The sequence below is a fragment of the Trichomycterus rosablanca genome, chromosome 10 (assembly GCF_030014385.1).
Source record: "Trichomycterus rosablanca isolate fTriRos1 chromosome 10, fTriRos1.hap1, whole genome shotgun sequence".
Classification (NCBI taxonomy): Eukaryota; Metazoa; Chordata; class Actinopteri; order Siluriformes; family Trichomycteridae; genus Trichomycterus; species Trichomycterus rosablanca.
The window spans coordinates 8,044,784-8,063,305 of record NC_085997.1 but is presented as its reverse complement, the minus strand read 5'-3'; the positions used below and the strand labels follow the sequence as shown (position 1 = coordinate 8,063,305).

Below are 18,522 nucleotides of genomic sequence, written 5' to 3'. Positions count from 1 at the left end.
CAATGCAGTACTGAGAATGATCCACCATCCAAATAATACCTGCTCTGTGGTGGTCCTGTCAATAATTGTAGAACTACAAAGTGCTCCTATATGGTAAGTGGAGCTGATAAAATAGACACTGAGTGTAGAAACAAGGAGGTGGTTTTAATGTTATGGTTGATTAGTGTAAACTCACACACTGTTGTATGTGCTTGCATGACTGTAGGACGAGTTCTCAGTGCATTACCGTAATATCCATAAAATGTGTCCTTGAGTTTTCAGTTCAGAAAAGTTTGTGTAGAGACTGCAGCAGCGGATACTGTGTTTGTTTTGATTTTGAGGTCATACTTTATTAACAAGGTAAGTTGATTTTTTAAAGAAAAGTTTGTGTATATTAGCTTCTGGATATTTTCGGATGCTACGGACAAAACTGTGTTATACTGCTATGATGATACGACTATGTTCCAAACCCTTTTAGACTCTTCCACCACCGTTAGCGCTTCTCTCAGTTAGTTCAGCTCATTAAATATATTATCCACAGTATCGCTTACTTTTACAAACCCAATTCCAAAAATGTTTAGACAGAAGAGAAAATGTCAATGTAAATAGACAGCAGTTTGTAAAAGATGTTATTTATATTCTAGCATACAAACATACATCGCTCCAAAATATGAATGAACGCTTCAGCCAGGGTTGCCAGATTGCGCATTTAAAAGCCCGCCAAAATGCATGGAAAACCGCCCAACATACTCACGAAAAACAGCCGATAATCAGCGCTTAAACAATATTAAACCAGTTAAACATGATCTACTACTGCTGATATCTCACAAATCAGTGATTATAAATTATTAATGGCATTTGACATAATTAAAAACTAAGACTAAGAAGTCTTAAGGGTTTTTTGTGTTTTTGCTAGAACTGTTTCTACTTGAAGAACTCTGTAGTATAATTCAAGGTTCTTTGCTAACTCAATTAGATTTTTATGGATTTTTTTCTCTTGCATATACATGCAAATTCATGCATATACATATAAATGCACATAACATTTAAGGACTGGAAAACAATCGTGCAATTGATACAGGAAAAAAGGAAATAGGTGAAAGAAAGGAATCTGTTTGTAATCTACCTGCAAAATTCTACTCCTGAGATTTTTTTTTTGTGTGTGTGTGTAAGCAGCAACATACTTCACCTAAAACTTGATATAATCGCCTTCAAGAGAGCCGAAACAGAAATAAAAACATTTTATATTAATTGAAGTTCTACAGGACAACATATGTTTAATTTTTTTTATTTAAGTCACATGCTTGTGGGGATTAAAGCAGGTTGCAGAGCCCGGATAGCTCAGTCGGTAGAGCATCAGACTTTTAATCTGAGGGTCCAGGGTTCAAGTCCCTGTTCGAGTGAGTTGGTTCCTACTGCATTAGGTAAGTGGTAATTTCCAGCATTTAACCAGCCACAGCGAAGAACTGGTGGAGTAGCGACTAATCTTAACCCATCAGATACACGACCGTTCTTTTGTTACAGTAAGCTTGCAAGCAGAGCAACAAGACAGTCAGTATTTAAGGGCTTCCTTTCTTACAACATTTCTTCTGCTAAACCATCGTGCTGTATGCTTAATTTAAGACTCTGTGGTGCATCGGTGTGTTTGAGCTTGTTTAAAAGCTCATTGGCTTTAGAACGTATGCTGTTTTCACAGTGTCTGCGTTCCATTTTAGGTATAAACACAGTTATTGGGTGAGTACAAGTTTTTTTTTTTATTATGCTTCTTATTATATCATAGTTGTATGTAGTCGGAGTGATGCTAGAGATGACAGCAACGATACAAAGGTACACCAAGTTAAGGTTTGTGTGCACAGTGCGGTCGAACTGTTTCATGTTACATAAAAAAAAAAAGTTAAGAAAGGTTGTGGGTCGAAAAGGGCCAATCGCATGTGCCATACTTGGGATTGTGATTGAGTATACGTTGCATTGGGTGGGTAAACATGGAGCCGGCGTTGAAAAGCATGAGTTGGCAGCGGTGGGATTCGAACCCACGCCCCCGAAGAGACTGGAGCCTTAATCCAGCACCTTAGACCGCTCGGCCACGCTACCACTGTTTAAGATGCTGATCGAAACGAGCAACTACGTATGCAATTTCTACCTGCATTTTCCAATAGAAGTCAAAGAGGTTGCAAGTGCAATCGCCACACTTGTGATGGAGCACAAGCTACACCAAACTGGTAAACATCATTAGTTGGTGATTAACTTTCTTCTTCAGACTGGTTTTTAAATGAAAGTCAAAGAGAAGGTAGGAGCCCAGAAAGCTCAGTCGGTAGAGCATCAGACTTTTAATCTGAGGGTCCAGGGTTCAAGTCCCTGTTTGGGCGAGTTGTTTCTTAGTGCATTAGGTGAGCGGTAATGTCCCGTACTACATGCTTTGTTTAGAATGATGAAGAATTTGTACTTTGTGAGATATTATTAAGTGAAATACCATGTACTTGATAAGCTTGAAATAATAGCGCTCTGTGTGTGTAACATGTTCTCCACACCAACTAGTTGTTTCAAACAGACTGTAGTAAATAGAGGACAGTTTAAATCTATATTTATGTGTAGCCTAATAATGCGCTGAGTTTTAGATATTAATACCCACATATTTTTTGCTGCCTTAAAGACTCACTTAAATCCTGATCATAATTTTTGATGCTGCGTTTCATTAAGCGATGCCGCAACGAGTTTCATATTACATGATACCCTTAAATAATCATAATGTATCTGCACTGGAGAATGCGGGCATCGATCCCGCTACCTCTCACATGCTAAGCGAGCACTCTACCATTTGAGCTAATTCCCCTTACGATGCTCCCTTGTTCCCATTTTGAAGGTTGTGATATTACTTTAAACTTACCTTTTCTTTTTCATGTAATTACTGATATTTTACTGGATCTCTGCTGATATCTTGTGGGCCATATTGACTAATCAGTGAAAATTAATGTTTCCTTGTATAATAAAACCATTATGCTTATTTAGCTTTAATTAGCTTTAATTATTAAAGAGTTAATAAGATAGTGATGGTGAAACTAAAAACCTTTAATTACCATCACTAAGTGTTTTTACCATCACAACAAGATATGTGTTGGCAATGACATGTTGAGGTAATGACAGTTTTTACTTAGGAAAAAAGTAAACAGCTAGTATACAATGTACTTTACATCAATTTAAATAATGTGAACATTTCAATTGTAAAATACTGCTGTAACAATGTAAATGGACGCTGAATAAACATACTTTATGATCAGGATGAATACATGTTTAAATTTCTCACACTTTTAGAGATCAAAAACCAAGGTCCTGGCATCCATGCGGATGTTACTTTGACACGTACCACCTACCTCAGCATTGTTGCAGACCATGTACACCCAGTTCATGCAAACTGTATTCCCTGATGGCTGTGTCCTCTGAAGAAGTAAACTTGCATAAAGCATGAGATGTCAGAAGTGGGATTCGAACCCACGCCTCCAGGGGAGACTGCGACCTGAACGCAGCGCCTTAGACCGCTCGGCCATCCTGACATGCTTGCAAGGTTCTAATGCCAATAACCAACAACACTCCCACATGGCCAAAGATTTGTACAAAGTGCTGAATCTTTTCACATTATTATGTATGTTAGAGGGTTAAAGACATAAATTTGTATAAAGCACTATTAATTATTAAAGAGTTAATAAGATAGTGATGGTGAAACTAAAAACCTGTTATTACCATCACTAAGTGTCTTTACCATCACAAGAAGTTATGTGTTGGTAATGACATGTTGAGGTAATGACAGTTTTTACTTAGGGAAAAAAGTAAACAGCTAGTATACAATGTACTTTACATACATTTAAATAATGTGAACATTTCAATTGTAAAATACTGCTGTAACAATGTAAATAGAAGCTGAATAAACATACTTTATGATCAGGATGAATACATGTTTAAATTTCTCACACTTTTAGAGATCAAAAGCCTGGATCCTGGCATCCATGTGGATGTTACTTTGACACGTACCACCTACCTCAGCATTGTTGCAGACCATGTACACCCAGTTCATGCAAACTGTATTCCCTGATGGCTGTGTCCTCTAAAGAAGTAACTTCGTATAAAGCTTGAGATGTCAGAAGTGGGATTCGAACCCGTAAACTGCTTAATCTTTTCACATTATTATGTATTGTAAATGTACTTACTGTAACCCTTTGTCACTAGGCTGTAAACCAAAAATCAATAGAAAGGGAGCCCCATATGAGATCTCCAACTGACCAAATAATGTTTTTGGGTGGACCATTCTTAGCACTGTAACGGCACTAGCATGTTAGGGTGTGTTTTCTCTAGTCTGAGTGTATTAGGTACAGCCTTCTTGTTGGGTTTTTAACTGACTGGATTATTTATTAAGATTAATTATTATTCATTAAGAACTCAAACCCTGTTTGTGCTCGTTGTAGGCTATTCAATTGTCCACTAGATGACATAATATGAATAAAGTTTCATCGCATGCTGACCTGTGTGGAATACAACTGATGTATGTAGCACTAAGAAGTGTTTCTTAAGGGTTCTTTTAGGTGTTCTTGGTAGAACTGTTTCTACTTGAAGAACCATTTAGTATAATTTAAGGTTCTCTGCTAACTCAATTTGATTTTTATGGATTTTTTTTATTTTGCCACATATAAATGCACATAACATTTTAATGAAAAACAACGCATAATATAGAAAACAGTACGTGAGCTTAAACATGTTGCACCCTCACTTTATAATGCAGCATTAACACTCTGTTAGTACATTACAATTTACAAAGGGTAAAGGAAAGTTTTGTGTAAGGGGAATTAGCTCAAATGGTAGAGCGCTCGCTTAGCATGCGAGAGGTAGTGGGATCGATGCCCACATTCTCCAGTTCACAAACATTATGATCATTTTGCAATCTGAAAAGATGAAATTACGGTAAAATTCGTTGCAGCATCAACCATAAGGCTAGTCTGTCCGTGTTACAATGTCAGTAACGCCCTATTTACGCTCAAACAGTTTTGTTTACATACCTTTTTTGTTTTGTTTTGACAGAAACGCATAAACTTATAATTTTTTATAATGTTTTATTATTTGATACTGTTACAATTGATACATTATAAAGTATTGTACATATTTAAGTTCGGTGGCATAATTGGCTTGCTTTTAAAAACGACCACAGTGCGCCATCTACAGGCCATTCTTGGTACGTCTTGTTAAAACGTAGCCAATGGAAAACTGGTGCCCACACTTCTGTGGCTTGGGATCTACTATTTCAGTCAACAGGTCATCGGGATCTACTTTTTAAAAAGGTTGGTCTCATCATTTTTCAAGAATGCTTTAAAGCTTTTTTAAATGCGCTTCATTTGCCTGTATTGATATTCAGCATTACAGGGCAAGCGTGGGTCCAGTGTCAAGAACACGGGGCTCAAGACAAAAATACACCCTGGACAGGGCGCGTCAAACCATCGCAAAGCATCACACACTAATTTATCCACTCACTCACACATACAGGTGCAATTTAGAGCAGCAATTACACCTACTGGCACATTTTCAAACCCGGAGGAAAGCCACGCATACATGGTGAGTATACACCGATCAGCCATAACATTAAAACCACCTCCTTGTTTCTACACTCACTGTCCATTTTATCAGCTCCACCATATAGAAGCACTTTGTAGTTCTACAATTACTGACTGTAATCCATCTGTTTCTCTACATGCTTTTTTATCCCCCTTTTATGCTGTTCTTCAATGGTCAGGACTCTCCCAGGACCACTACAGAGCAGGTATTATTTGGGTGGTGGATCATTCTCAACACTGCAGTGACACTGACATGGTGGTGGTGTCTTAGTGTGTTGTGCTGGTATGAGTGGATAAGACATAGCAGCGCTGCAGGTTTTTAAACACCTCATTGTCACTGCTGGACCGAGAACAGTCCACCAACCAAAAACATCTAGCCAACAGCACCCTGTGGGCAGTGTCCTATGACCACTGATGAAGGTCTAGAAGATGACCAACTCAAACAGCAGCAATAGATGAACGATCATCTCTGACTATCTCTACAAGGTGGACCAACTAGGTAGGAGTGTCTAATAGAGTGGACACGGTATTTAAAAACTCCAGCAGCGCTGCTGTGTCTGATCCACTCATACCAGCACAACACACACTAACACACCAACACCATGTCAGTGTCACTGCAGTGCTGAGAATGATCCACCATCTAAATAATACCTGCTCTGTAGTGGTCATGTCAATAATTGTAGAACTACAAAGTGCTTCTATATGGTGAATGGAGCTGATAAAATGGACAGTGAGTGTAGAAACAAGGAGGTGGTTTTAATGTTATGGCTGATTAGTGTAAACTCACACACTGTTGTATGTGCTTGCATGACTGTAGGACGCGTTTTCAGTGCATTACCGTAATATCCATAAAATGTGTCCTTGCGATTTCAGTGCAGAAAAGTTTGTGTAGAGACTGCAGCAGCGGATACTGTGTTTGTTTAGAAATTGTGGTCATACTTTATTAACAAGGTAAGTTTATTTTTTAAAGAAAAGTTTGTGTATATTAGCTTCTGGATATTTTCGGATGCTACGGACAAAACTGTGTTGTACTGCTATGATGATACGACTATGTTCCAAACTCTTTTAGACTCTTCCAACACCGTTAGCGCTTCTCTCAGTTAGTTCAGCTCATTAAATATATTATCTACTGTATCCCTTACTTTTACAAACCCAATTCCAAAAATGTTAAGACAGAAGAGAAAATGTCAATGTAAATAGACAGCAGTTTGTAAAAGATGTTATTTATATTCTAGCATACAAACGTACATCGCTCCAAAATATGAATGAACGCTTCAGTCAGGGTTGCCAGATTGCGCATCTCAAAGTCCGCCAAAATGCATGGAAAACCGCCGAACACACTCACGAAAAACAGCCGATAATCAGCGCTTAAACAATATTAAACCAGTTAAACATGACCTACTACTGCTGATATCTCACAAATCAGTGATTATAAATTATTAATGGCATTTGAAATAATAAAAAACTAAGACTAACTAGTACTAAGATTTGTACTAACTGTTATTTCTTTTCACATTATTATGTATGGTAGAAAGGTAAAGATGTAAATTTGTATAAAGTATGAGCTGTCAGAAGTGGGATTCGAACCCACGCCTCCAGGGGAGACTGCGACCTGAACGCAGCGCCTTAGACCGCTCGGCCATCCTGACTAGCTGGAGCACCACACACATCACCCTCGCCCCACACGGACTAATATTTGTACAAACTCCTGAATCTTTTCACATTATTATGTATGGTAAATTTACTGACTGTAACCCATCTGCTGCACTCTACACTTTGTCACTAGGCTGTAAATCATATATCAATGGAAAGAAAGCCCCATATAAGCACTCCAACTGACCAAATAATGTTTTTTGGGTGGACCATTCTTAGCACTGTAACGTCACTAGCGTGTTAGGGTGAACTGAAGTTCATATGCGTGTGAAGGCAGACGAGTGAATACTTTTGGCAATAAAACCTTTTTATATTAATTGTTAAAATTCTTGAAAGTTTTACAGGACAACGTATGTTAAAGTTTGTAATTTATGTCACATCCTTGTGGGATTAAAGCAGGTTGCAGAGCCCGAATAGCTCAGTCGGTAGAGCAGTAATGTCCCGTACTACATGGTTTATTTAGAAAGTTAAAGAATTTGTACTTTGTGAGATGTTTCTAAGTGAAATAGCATGTACTTGATCAGCTTGAAATAATAGCACACTGTATGTGTAACATGTTCTCCACACCAACTAGTTGTACGCCCAGCTGTTTCAAACAGACTGTAGTAATTGCACTACATTAAACAGTTGGTGTATCCTGCACTATTTTGGACCTTACATAATGCAGCATCAACACTCTGTTAGTACATTACAATTTACAAAGCGTCCTTTGTAGGGGGAATTAGCTCAAATGGTATCGCGTTTGCTTAGCATGCGAGAGGTAGCGGGATTAATTCCCGCATTCTCCAGTGTACAAACATTGTGATCATTTAATGGCATCACGTAATACCAAAGTCAATGCGTCATTGCTCACTGAAACTATATCTTTTCAGTTTGTTATGTATCTTATTGGGTTAAAGATGTAAATTTGTATTAAGCATGAGCTGTCAGAAGTGGTATTCAAACCCACGCCTCCAGGGGAGACTGCGACCTGATCGTAGTGCCTTAGACCGCTCGGCCATCCTAACTACCTGAGTTATTATCAACACCACCCTCGCCCTACACGGACTAAGATTTGTACAAACTGCTTAATCTTTTCACATTATTATGTATGATAAATTTACTGACTGTAACCCATTTGCTGCACTGTACACTTTGTCACTAGGCTGTAAGCCATATGTCAATCGAAAGGGAGCCCCATATGAGATCTCCAACTGACCAAATAATGATTTTTTGAAAGGGTTCTTTTTGTTTTCTTTAGTATAATTCAAGGTTCTTTGCTAACTCAATTTGATTTTTATGGATTTTTTTTTCTCTTGCCACATATAAATGCACATAACATTTAAGGACTGGAAAACAGTCGTGCAGTTGATATAGAAAAAAAGGAAAAAGGTGAAAGAAAGGAATCTGTTTGTAATCTACCTGCAAAATTCTCCTCCAGAGATGTTTTTCTTTGTGTGTGTAAACAGCAACAGCAACGAATTGTACCCCCAGCCATTTCAAACACACTGTAGTAAAAAGAGGACCGTTTGAAACTATAATTATGTGCAGCCTAATAATGCACTGAGTTGTACATATTAATACCCACATATTTTATGTCAAATTAAATGCTTTTTTTTTTTTGTTCAGTTCTTGCCTTACAAAGCCGTTTTGTTACTGCACTGCACAAAACAGTTGGTATATCCTGCACTATTTTGGCCCTTACATACAGTGTATCACAAAAGTGAGTACACCCCTCACATTTCTGCAAATATTTTATTATATCTTTTCATGGGACAACACTATAGAACTAAAACTTGGATATAACTTAGAGTAGTCAGTGTACAACTTGTATAACAGTGTAGATTTACTGTCTTCTGAAAATAACTCAACACACAGCCATTAATGTCTAAATGGCTGGCAACATAAGTGAGTACACCCCACAGTGAACATGTCCAAATTGTGCCCAAAGTGTCAATATTTTGTATGACCACCATTATTATCCAGCACTGCCTTAACCCTCCTGGGCATGGAATTCACCAGAGCTGCACAGGTTGCTACTGGAATCCTCTTCCACTCCTCCATGATGACATCACGGAGCTGGTGGATGTTAGACACCTTGAACTCCTCCACCTTCCACTTGAGGATGCGCCACAGGTGCTCAATTGGGTTTAGTCCATCACCTTCACCTTCAGCTTCCTCAGCAAGGCAGTTGTCATCTTGGAGGTTGTGTTTGGGGTCGTTATCCTGTTGGAAAACTGCCATGAGGCCCAGTTTTCGAAGGGAGGGGATCATGCTCTGTTTCAGAATGTCACAGTACATGTTGGAATTCATGTTTCCCTCAGTGAACTGCAGCTCCCCAGTGCCAGCAACACTCATGCAGCCCAAGACCATGATGCTACCACCACCATGCTCGACTGTAAGCAAGATACAGTTGTCTTGGTACTTCTCACCAGGGCGCCGCCACACATGCTGGACACCATCTGAGCCAAACAAGTTTATCTTGGTCTCGTCAGACCACAGGGCATTCCAGTAATCCATGTTCTTGGACTGCTTGTCTTCAGCAAACTGTTTGCGGGCTTTCTTGTGCGTCAGCTTCCTTCTGGGATGACGACCATGCAGACCGAGTTGATGCAGTGTGCGGCGTATGGTCTGAGCACTGACAGGCTGACCTCCCACGTCTTCAACCTCTGCAGCAATGCTGGCAGCACTCATGTGTCTATTTTTTAAAGCCAACCTCTGGATATGACGCCGAACACGTGGACTCAACTTCTTTGGTCGACCCTGGCGAAGCCTGTTCCGAGTGGAACCTGTCCTGGAAAACCGCTGTATGACCTTGGCCACCATGCTGTAGCTCAGTTTCAGGGTGTTAGCAATCTTCTTATAGCCCAGGCCATCTTTGTGGAGAGCAACAATTCTATTTCTCACATCCTCAGAGAGTTCTTTGCCATGAGGTGCCATGTTGAATATCCAGTGGCCAGTATGAGAGAATTGTACCCAAAACACCAAATTTAACAGCCCTGCTCCCCATTTACACCTGGGACCTTGACACATGACACCAGGGAGGGACAACGACACATTTGGGCACAATTTGGACATGTTCACTGTGGGGTGTACTCACTTATGTTGCCAGCTATTTAGACATTAATGGCTGTGTGTTGAGTTATTTTCAGAAGACACTAAATCTACACTGCTATACAAGCTGTACACTGACTACTCTAAGTTATATCCAAGTTTCATGTCTATAGTGTTGTCCCATGAAAAGATATAATGAAATATTTGCAGAAATGTGAGGAGTGTACTCACTTTTGTGATACACTGTAATGAGTTCTTTCTGTGTCCTGACTGACCTTATTGATGACTGATTCAGTATTATCTTAAAATGACAAGCACAAAAAACTGAATAGCTTAGTGTGCAGTGATAACCATTGTTATAGTTGTCATTGTAGCATACACTGTTGCTCAGTTACAGACTAACCCAACATAACACTAGCACAGTCTAGTTTAAACCAAAAGTAGATTTATCTCAGGTGCGTGTAAGTGCAGCATATTCTTTTATTTTATTTTATTTTCATCAAACATTTTTATCTTGGACGGGGTTGTGGTGGGTCATTTTTTACTGGGAATTTCTGGGCGGAGGGAAAGTATACAGTATATACACAATATTAAAATATAAAGAAAACAAAAGAATACTAATTCTGTAAAAAAAAAGTGTTTACCAGTATACCTGCCTCTCGCTCACACTAACAGAACATATACTGCCGAACTGAACTGTTTGGGGCAGTCTGCCGATTTTTATATGACTCAAAGAGCCAATCAGGAATAAGCAAGGAAATATCTTCACACTGTAAAACAAAATGCATTTTTGTGATTGGTTCAGAGATAATTTTAAAAATAGCCGTTGCTTGCATTGTGCTTGGGGGGGCAAAGACACAATTTGGGGGGGGCAATGCCCCCCTCAGCCCCCCCCCTAGCGCCGGCCCTGGTTCTACCTAATGTTTAGTCATGTGATGTTCAAGTCAATGCAGACACAAGTACTACAATGAGCAATATAGAAATATAAAAAGTCATTCGTTTGCATGAATAGTTAAAAGCTACTGAATGGATTGTTGGATGGATAAATGCATTTAGATTCCCTCGATTTTACTTCATGGTAAAAACCCTACACAGACAGAAGAACAAAATAAATAGTATGAAGACCATGTTTTTAACTACAGTGCGTTACAAGTCTAAATGTTATTTACAAGTCCCTACTTAGCTCACGGGAAAATGTGCTTAAAAGTTTGCAATGCTTCTGCATTGGAGAATGCGAGCATCGATCCAGCTACCCCTCGCATGCTATGCGAGCACTCTACCATTCGAGCTAATTCCCCTTACGATGAACCTCCTTTAGCCTTTTGTAAATTGTAATGTACTATCAGAGCGTTGATGCTGCATTATAAAGTGAGGGTGCAACGTGTTTAAGCTCACATACTCTTTTCTGTATTATGCCTTGCTTTTAAACCATCACAGACTCTGTTTATCGCAGCCTTTAGGACGATCGAAACCCAATCAAAACTGTCTTTGTACCACTGATAGACTGACTTAAGGGTTGATGCTGCATTTTTTTAGATTAGATTAGATTAGATTCAACTTTATTGTCATTACACATGTACAAGTACAATGCAACGAAATGCAGTTTAGCATCTAACCAGAAGTGCAATAAGCAGAAAGTGCAGAATAAACAGTTTTTATGATATACATTATTTACAGGGGGTAAATAGCAGTGGTATAAACAGGATCTATAAACTATACTATAAACAAGATATGTAGCTGAAAACAATATACATATTAAGGTGCAGATTAATATTAAGGTGCTATGCAGGTTAAAGTGATTAAGGTGCTATGGACACGATCAAGGAATGAGTACGTAAAAACATAATAAACAGATATATACAGTATTTATGAGATTTATGTACAAATGAGGTATGTACCAGTGAAATACAAAGCGGAAAAAGGATAAAAATTATCATGTTTGTAGTGTGTGTGTGTGTGGGGGGGGGGTTAACGGGGGACAGAGTTCAATATGGAGACAGCTCTGGGGAAAAAGCTGTTCCTCAGTCTAGTAGTCCTTGTCCGGAGGCTCCTAAAGCGCCTGCCAGAGGGCAGAAGGGCAAATAGTCTGTGTGCAGGGTGGGAGGAGTCCTTAAGAATGCTGCGAGCTCGACGCAGACAGCGTTTCCTCTGGACGTCCTCAATGGGTGGAAGTGAAGTCCCTGTGATGCGCTGGGCCGTTTTCACCACTCGCTGCAGTGCCTTGCGGTTTGCAACAGTGCAGTTTCCATACCAGACTGTGATACTGCTGGTCAGGATACTTTCTATTGCACATTGGTAAAAGTTCACCAGGATGGCCGAAGACAGATGGTGTTTCCTGAGTGTCCTCAGGAAGAAGAGGCACTGGTGAGCCTTATTGGCCAAGCTGGAGGTGTTGGTGGTCCAGGACAGGTCCTCCGAAATGTGGGTCCCCAAAAACTTGAAGCTGGAGACACGTTCAACAGCTATTCCGTCTATGTGGATGGGGTCATGCGTGCCTCCTCCTTCCCTCCTGAAGTCCACGATGAGCTCTTTAGTTTTGTTGTTGTTGAGGAGCAGATTGTTGTCCTCACACCATGTGGCCAGATGCTGTACCTCCTTCCTGTAGGCTGTCTCATCGTTGTTACTGATGAGTCCAATCACCGTGGTGTCGTCAGCAAACTTAATGATGGAGTTGGATCCATGCACAGGCCTGCAGTCGTGGGTGAAAAGGGAGTAGAGGAATGGGCTCAGCACACAGCCCTGTGGTACGCCTGTATTGAGTGAGATGGTGATGGAGTAGGTGTGGCCTGACCTAACATGCTGAGGTCTGTTGGTAAGAAAGTCCATAATCCAGTGACAAACGGAGGTGTTAATACCCAGATCTCCAAGTTTAGTGACTAACTTGGAAGGGATTACAGTATTAAATGCTGAGCTGAAGTCAAAAAACAGCATTCGTGCTTTTTAAAGGGGATGTCATTTTTCAGCATTTTAAAGGGGATGTCGTGAGTTTCAGCTGTTCATCTTTTATGAAGCAGTTTCACCAGATGAAAAACCATTCAAAAGTCACGTACCGCTACTTTAACAAAAAGTCATTTTAGATAAAACCGAGACATTTCAAAATTGGAGAATTATAAATTATTGTGTGTTTGTGTAGCCCAATTACAATTTGGAGATTACTAATATTTTGTTTATGTTAATTTATAACTAGTAAATAAGTTGTTCTTATTTGTTCTGTAAATAATGTTCTGGTTGTTTTATGCTGTTTAAAGTAAAGTGTATGTATAGCCCTCCCTTGATTTATTTTAAGCCAATCAGCATGAACTGTCACAGGTCGGGAAAAGAGCGGGAGAAAGTGGGTGGAAAAGAAGAAAAAAGTGGAGAAAATAGGGTGATGTGAAACGTGTCATGTAAGCGGGTAAAACACCTGTTTAGGATTTATCTCTGTTGATGCGTAAAGACAAACAGACAGTGAGTCTTATATTAACATCTTGCAGTCGATTAGTGACATTGTTTATGCTGTATCAGCCGTGAACTTCGTCTCTTGAGTTTTCGTGCATGGACATTGAAGGCAGTACGCTTCCTCAGCAGCTGTGCCGATTACAGTGGATTAAAAGCATCGGATTAACTCTGATTGTTTCATCCAAGATCAAAAGGAAAAAGACTGGTGGATTTTTTCTGTTTCATCCATGTAAACAAAGAACGTGGACAGCCTTTTTTTAGTTAGTTATTTACCTAACTGCCGGCTTAGGAGGGATTGATAATATTTTGAATATTACTGATGGTAATTTAAGTGAATCTGTATTATAACATTTTTGTAAAATATATTGGGGTTTGAAATGCATATTAATGATTGTGTAAATGAGTAAATAGTTAATTTGTTTAAGTATTATTAACGTATACAAGTTTGGTATGTGAGTCAGGGATAACATTAATACAGCTACTGTAAATGGTGTTAGTCGCAGGTTTTTTTGTGCAAGGTTAGTACCACATATATATAGGGTAATTGAAGTAGTTTTTTTGGTTTAAATAAGAGTATAGTTTAAATATAAAATAACCGTAAGTACTGATAAGTAGTGGCCCTTTTAAATCCTTACATTACCACAAAGAAAGAGATTTCTTAAACAATTAAAAGAAGTCAAGGAGCGCTTTCCAAATACAGCCAGGGGTGCTAGGGGGCGCTACATTTGTCAGTTTAAACAAGTCAAAAAAGGTCTTTAAACCAAACGATTTGAGTAAAAATAGAGCATAACTGTCATTGTAGAACTTACAGACTGACCTAACGTTTGATGCAGCATTTCAGTGAGCAACGACTTTTATATTATGTGTTGCCTTTAAGTGATCATAATGTTTCAGCATTGGAGAATGTGGGCATCGATCCCACTACCTCTCGCATGCTAAGCGAGTGCTCTACCATTTGAGCTAATTCCCCTTACACAGAAACTTCCTTTAGGATTTGTAAATTGTAATGTACTAACAGAGCGTTGATGCTGCATTATAAAGTGAGGGTGCAACGTGTTTGAGCTCACGTACTGTTTTCTGTATTATGCGTTGTTTTTAAACCATCACAGACTCAGTTTATTTAAAACGTTGATCTTAGCCTTTAGGACGAACAATGTGAGGTCTTTTATGAAGTGCATTTTTTCTTTGATTTTGTTGGACCTGTAGGAGATTGTCCTGTTCTTGTTGCAGCTCTGCTGGAGGGTTATTTTCTTGGTGTTTGTGGTGGTGGTGGTGGTGGTGGGGGGGTCTTTGTTCCCATTTTGGTTTATTTAGTATATGATGTACTTTACATCCATTTCAATATTGTGAACATTTCCATTTTTGTCGTAAAATACTGCTGTAACAATGTAAATGGACGCTGAATGAACATTCTTAAATGGATATTTAAGTATTTAATTACATATTTAAATGGATGTAAAGTACATCATATACTAAATAAACCAAAATGGGAACAAAGACCCCACCACCACAAACACCAAAAAAATAACCCTCCAGCAGAGCTGCAACAATAAACAGAGCAAGATCAGGATGAATACATGATTCAGTTTCTCACATTTTCAGTGATCAAAAGCCTGGGTCCTGGCATCCACGTGGATGTTACTTTGACACGTACCACCTACTTCAGCATTGTTGCAGACCATGTACACCCTTTGATGAAAACTGTATTCCCTGATGGCTGTGTCCTCTAAAGAAGTAGATTTGTATAAAGCATGAGCTGTCAGAAGTGGGATTCGAACCCACGCCTCCAGGGGAGACTGCGACCTGAACACAGCGCCTTAGACCGCTCGGCCATCCTGACCTGAACGCACATTATGAAAGACAATTTTCCCCAACACCCCCACATGGCCAAAGATTTGTACGAACTGCTGAATCTTTTCACATTATTATGTATGTTAGAGGGTTAAAGACATAAATTTGTATAAAGCACTAGCAGTCAGAAGTGGGATTCAAACCCACGCCTCAATGAGAGACTGACCTGAATGCAGCGCGTTAGACTGCATCCTGACTAGCTTGGGTACCATCGACACCACCCTCGCCCCACACGGACTAAGATTTGTACGAACTTTTCACATTATTATGAGTAACTGTGATGATGTCAAGGCGCCAGACACATCACCAGTAACACCAGATTCTGTCAGACTCCCAAGCATGGCTGGATTACTGACCGGGCCAGTGGGGCCAGCGCCCAGGGGCCCTTGGGCATTTTGGGCATTTTGCGATGCCTATCAACATTTATGATACAATATATTTTTATTTCCGAGGGCCCTCCATTTTAAGGATCCTCTGACTATTAGGGACTTTGACCCCAGGGCCTCTTGGGGGCCCTAGCCATGCTTTTGGGGCCCTTATGAAAATGGATGAGGCGTTGTGGCACTGCTCTGACTTCGACTTCTGGCTATTAGGGGTCCTAGAAAAGAGGGGGGCATATTTTTAGAGGGCCCTGGTTATGAGAGCCCCTACCAGGGGGCCCTAGAGAAGAGCAGGGCATACCATTAGAGGGCCCTTGATCATGAGGGGCCCTGCTATGGGTCCCTTGACTTCCATAGAAGTCGTTTACCATGGCTCCTTGACTTTCTAGGGACCTACAAATTGCCAGGCAAGCTACCATATTTCATAACAGACGTTTTGTGGCAAATATGCGATTCAGGCCCTTACTTAATGTTTCTGAATTTGTATTGTTTCAAAATTATTATGTTCAATTTCTCTTAAGCGCAGAGACACAAATTAATTTAGCAATTTCAAGCAGTTTGAATGCATACACACACTTAACTGAGCTATTTGATGTTCTTTTCATGCCTGACAATATGTCCAACAGTGAGCTCACTTTAAAGGCTAACTCACTCGCTGCAGCATATCCTTCAGATCTGAACATGAGCCTGGCAGATGAATTGATACAATACAAATCATTCATAACAGAAAAAGAAAAATGTCCTAGTAAAATGCTCAAAACCATGATAAATTTGAATTTACAGTCAACCTTTCCAAATGTCTACATAGCACTTAGACTTTTTTTGACTGTGCCTATCACAAATTGTGAAGGGGAGCGTTCATTCTCCAACTGGCTCGTATTAAGAATGAACTCAGCGGGGGTCGGGGGGGGTTAGGGTCCAGACTATCCTTAATCCGTCCTTGCTCCCAAGCTATCTTAAACATGTGTGCACACATTAATGATTAGACAGATGTAGGAGTATGAGCTCATAAAAATATGCATATGCTTATGTTGTTGATAATGCCTGGATTGTAAATGGATACACTGTTTTAATGATCCTTTCAGTGACCCGTGAATGGTATGCTCCAAAAAAGGGGGAGGGGCATCCGAGTTATAAACTTCACATCAAAACTGCTAAAAGGTGTGTATTCATTATTAGGCATTAAGGGCATTACAACTACCCCATACCACCCCCAGACTGACGGCATGGTAGAACGTTTTAACAAAACCCTGAAATCTATGCTGAAAGAGTTTGTGGATGACACTGGCTCGGATTGGGACACATGGCTCCCCTATTTATTTTTTGCTTACAGAGAGGTCCCACAAGCTTCTTCAGGCTTCGCTCCCTTTGAACTGCTGTATGGAAGAGAAGTGAGAGGGCCATTGGATGTCCTTAAAGAGGCATGGGAAGGTGACAACCCTACTGAAAAGTTGAATATTCTTTCCTTTGTGCTCAAAATGCAGGACAAATTGGCAGATCTCTCGGTAAAGGTACGTGAAAACATGGCGGCAGCTCAAGCAAAGCAAAAGAGGTGGTACGACAAGGCAGCAAGATGTCGGGAGCTAAAACCAGGTGATAGAGAACTCATTCTGTTACCAACTTCTGACACTGGTCTACTTGCAAAATGGCAAGGACCATACACTGTCCGCAAGAAGAACTGGTGCTGCCAGATCGGAAGAAACAAGTGCAGAGCTTCCACATCAATATGCTCAGGAAATGTCACCAGAAAGAGCCCCCAGCAGCCCTCAACTAGTGGATAAGAGCAATTGGAGAAGAGGAAGAGCACCAAGAGCAGTATTTTCCGGGCTCAAGCACAGCACCAGGCACACCGGGTGTGTCACATCTCAGTGAGGACCAGCAGGATAAAGATAGCAAAGATTCTGCCAGCGTCACTCTTCAGTGCAGAGCCAGGGAGGACAAACATGACGCAGCACAAGATCCAGCTAGCAAAGACCGAGCCTATCCGGCAAACGTGTTGCATAGTGCCAGCCCGTCTAGTCCCTGACCTGAAAAATGAGGTGAAGGCAATGCTGGAGATGGATGTTATTGAGCCATCATCCAGTGAGTGGTGTAGCCCTGTAGTGCTGGTGCCGAAAAAGGACGGAGGACTGTGATTTTGTGTGGATTTTTCCAAGTTGAATGCTGTCTCTACTTTTGACCCATACCCCATTCCTAGAGCTGACGAACTGATAGAGAGGTTGGGTAAGGCAGCTTTCCTTACCACCCTTGATTTATGTAAGGGATATTGGCAAGTCCCATTGGACCCAGCAGTGCGAGAATTGACTGCATTTCGGGTGCCAAGTGGACTATATCATTTAAAAGTGATGGCTTTTGGGCTGCATGGAGCAGCAGCAACTTTTCAAAGACTTATGGATAAAGTACTGAGAGGCACTGACGAGTATGCTGCAGCATATATTGATGATGTGATTGTTTACAGCGCGACATGGGAAGAGCACCTGAAACATCTTGTCTTCCAGAAACTCGCGGCTGCAGGTCTGACAATCAATCCAGCCAAGTGCAGCATCGCCAGGTCCGAGGTTTCCTACTTAGGGTACATGCTTGGAAGCAGAGTCATC

The 18,522-nt window shown here is 40.3% G+C and overlaps 6 non-coding genes across 6 annotated transcripts; 1 reads left to right on the top strand and 5 right to left on the bottom strand.

Annotated features, from left to right (window-relative positions):
* Nucleotides 1-1,988: 1,988 nt before the first annotated feature.
* Nucleotides 1,989-2,070, bottom strand: trnal-aag (transfer RNA leucine (anticodon AAG)). The gene has a single exon. It is a non-coding gene; the product is annotated as a tRNA-Leu (tRNA).
* A 1,374-nt stretch (nucleotides 2,071-3,444) lies between these two features.
* Nucleotides 3,445-3,527, bottom strand: trnal-cag (transfer RNA leucine (anticodon CAG)). Its single transcript has one exon. It is a non-coding gene; the product is annotated as a tRNA-Leu (tRNA).
* A 1,278-nt stretch (nucleotides 3,528-4,805) lies between these two features.
* trnaa-agc (transfer RNA alanine (anticodon AGC)) lies at nucleotides 4,806-4,878 on the top strand. The gene has a single exon. It is a non-coding gene; the product is annotated as a tRNA-Ala (tRNA).
* A 2,258-nt stretch (nucleotides 4,879-7,136) lies between these two features.
* Nucleotides 7,137-7,219, bottom strand: trnal-cag (transfer RNA leucine (anticodon CAG)). The gene has a single exon. It is a non-coding gene; the product is annotated as a tRNA-Leu (tRNA).
* A 7,372-nt stretch (nucleotides 7,220-14,591) lies between these two features.
* trnaa-agc (transfer RNA alanine (anticodon AGC)) lies at nucleotides 14,592-14,664 on the bottom strand. Its single transcript has one exon. It is a non-coding gene; the product is annotated as a tRNA-Ala (tRNA).
* Nucleotides 14,665-15,451: 787 nt separating this feature from the next.
* On the bottom strand, nucleotides 15,452-15,534 carry trnal-cag (transfer RNA leucine (anticodon CAG)). Its single transcript has one exon. It is a non-coding gene; the product is annotated as a tRNA-Leu (tRNA).
* Nucleotides 15,535-18,522: the final 2,988 nt, after the last annotated feature.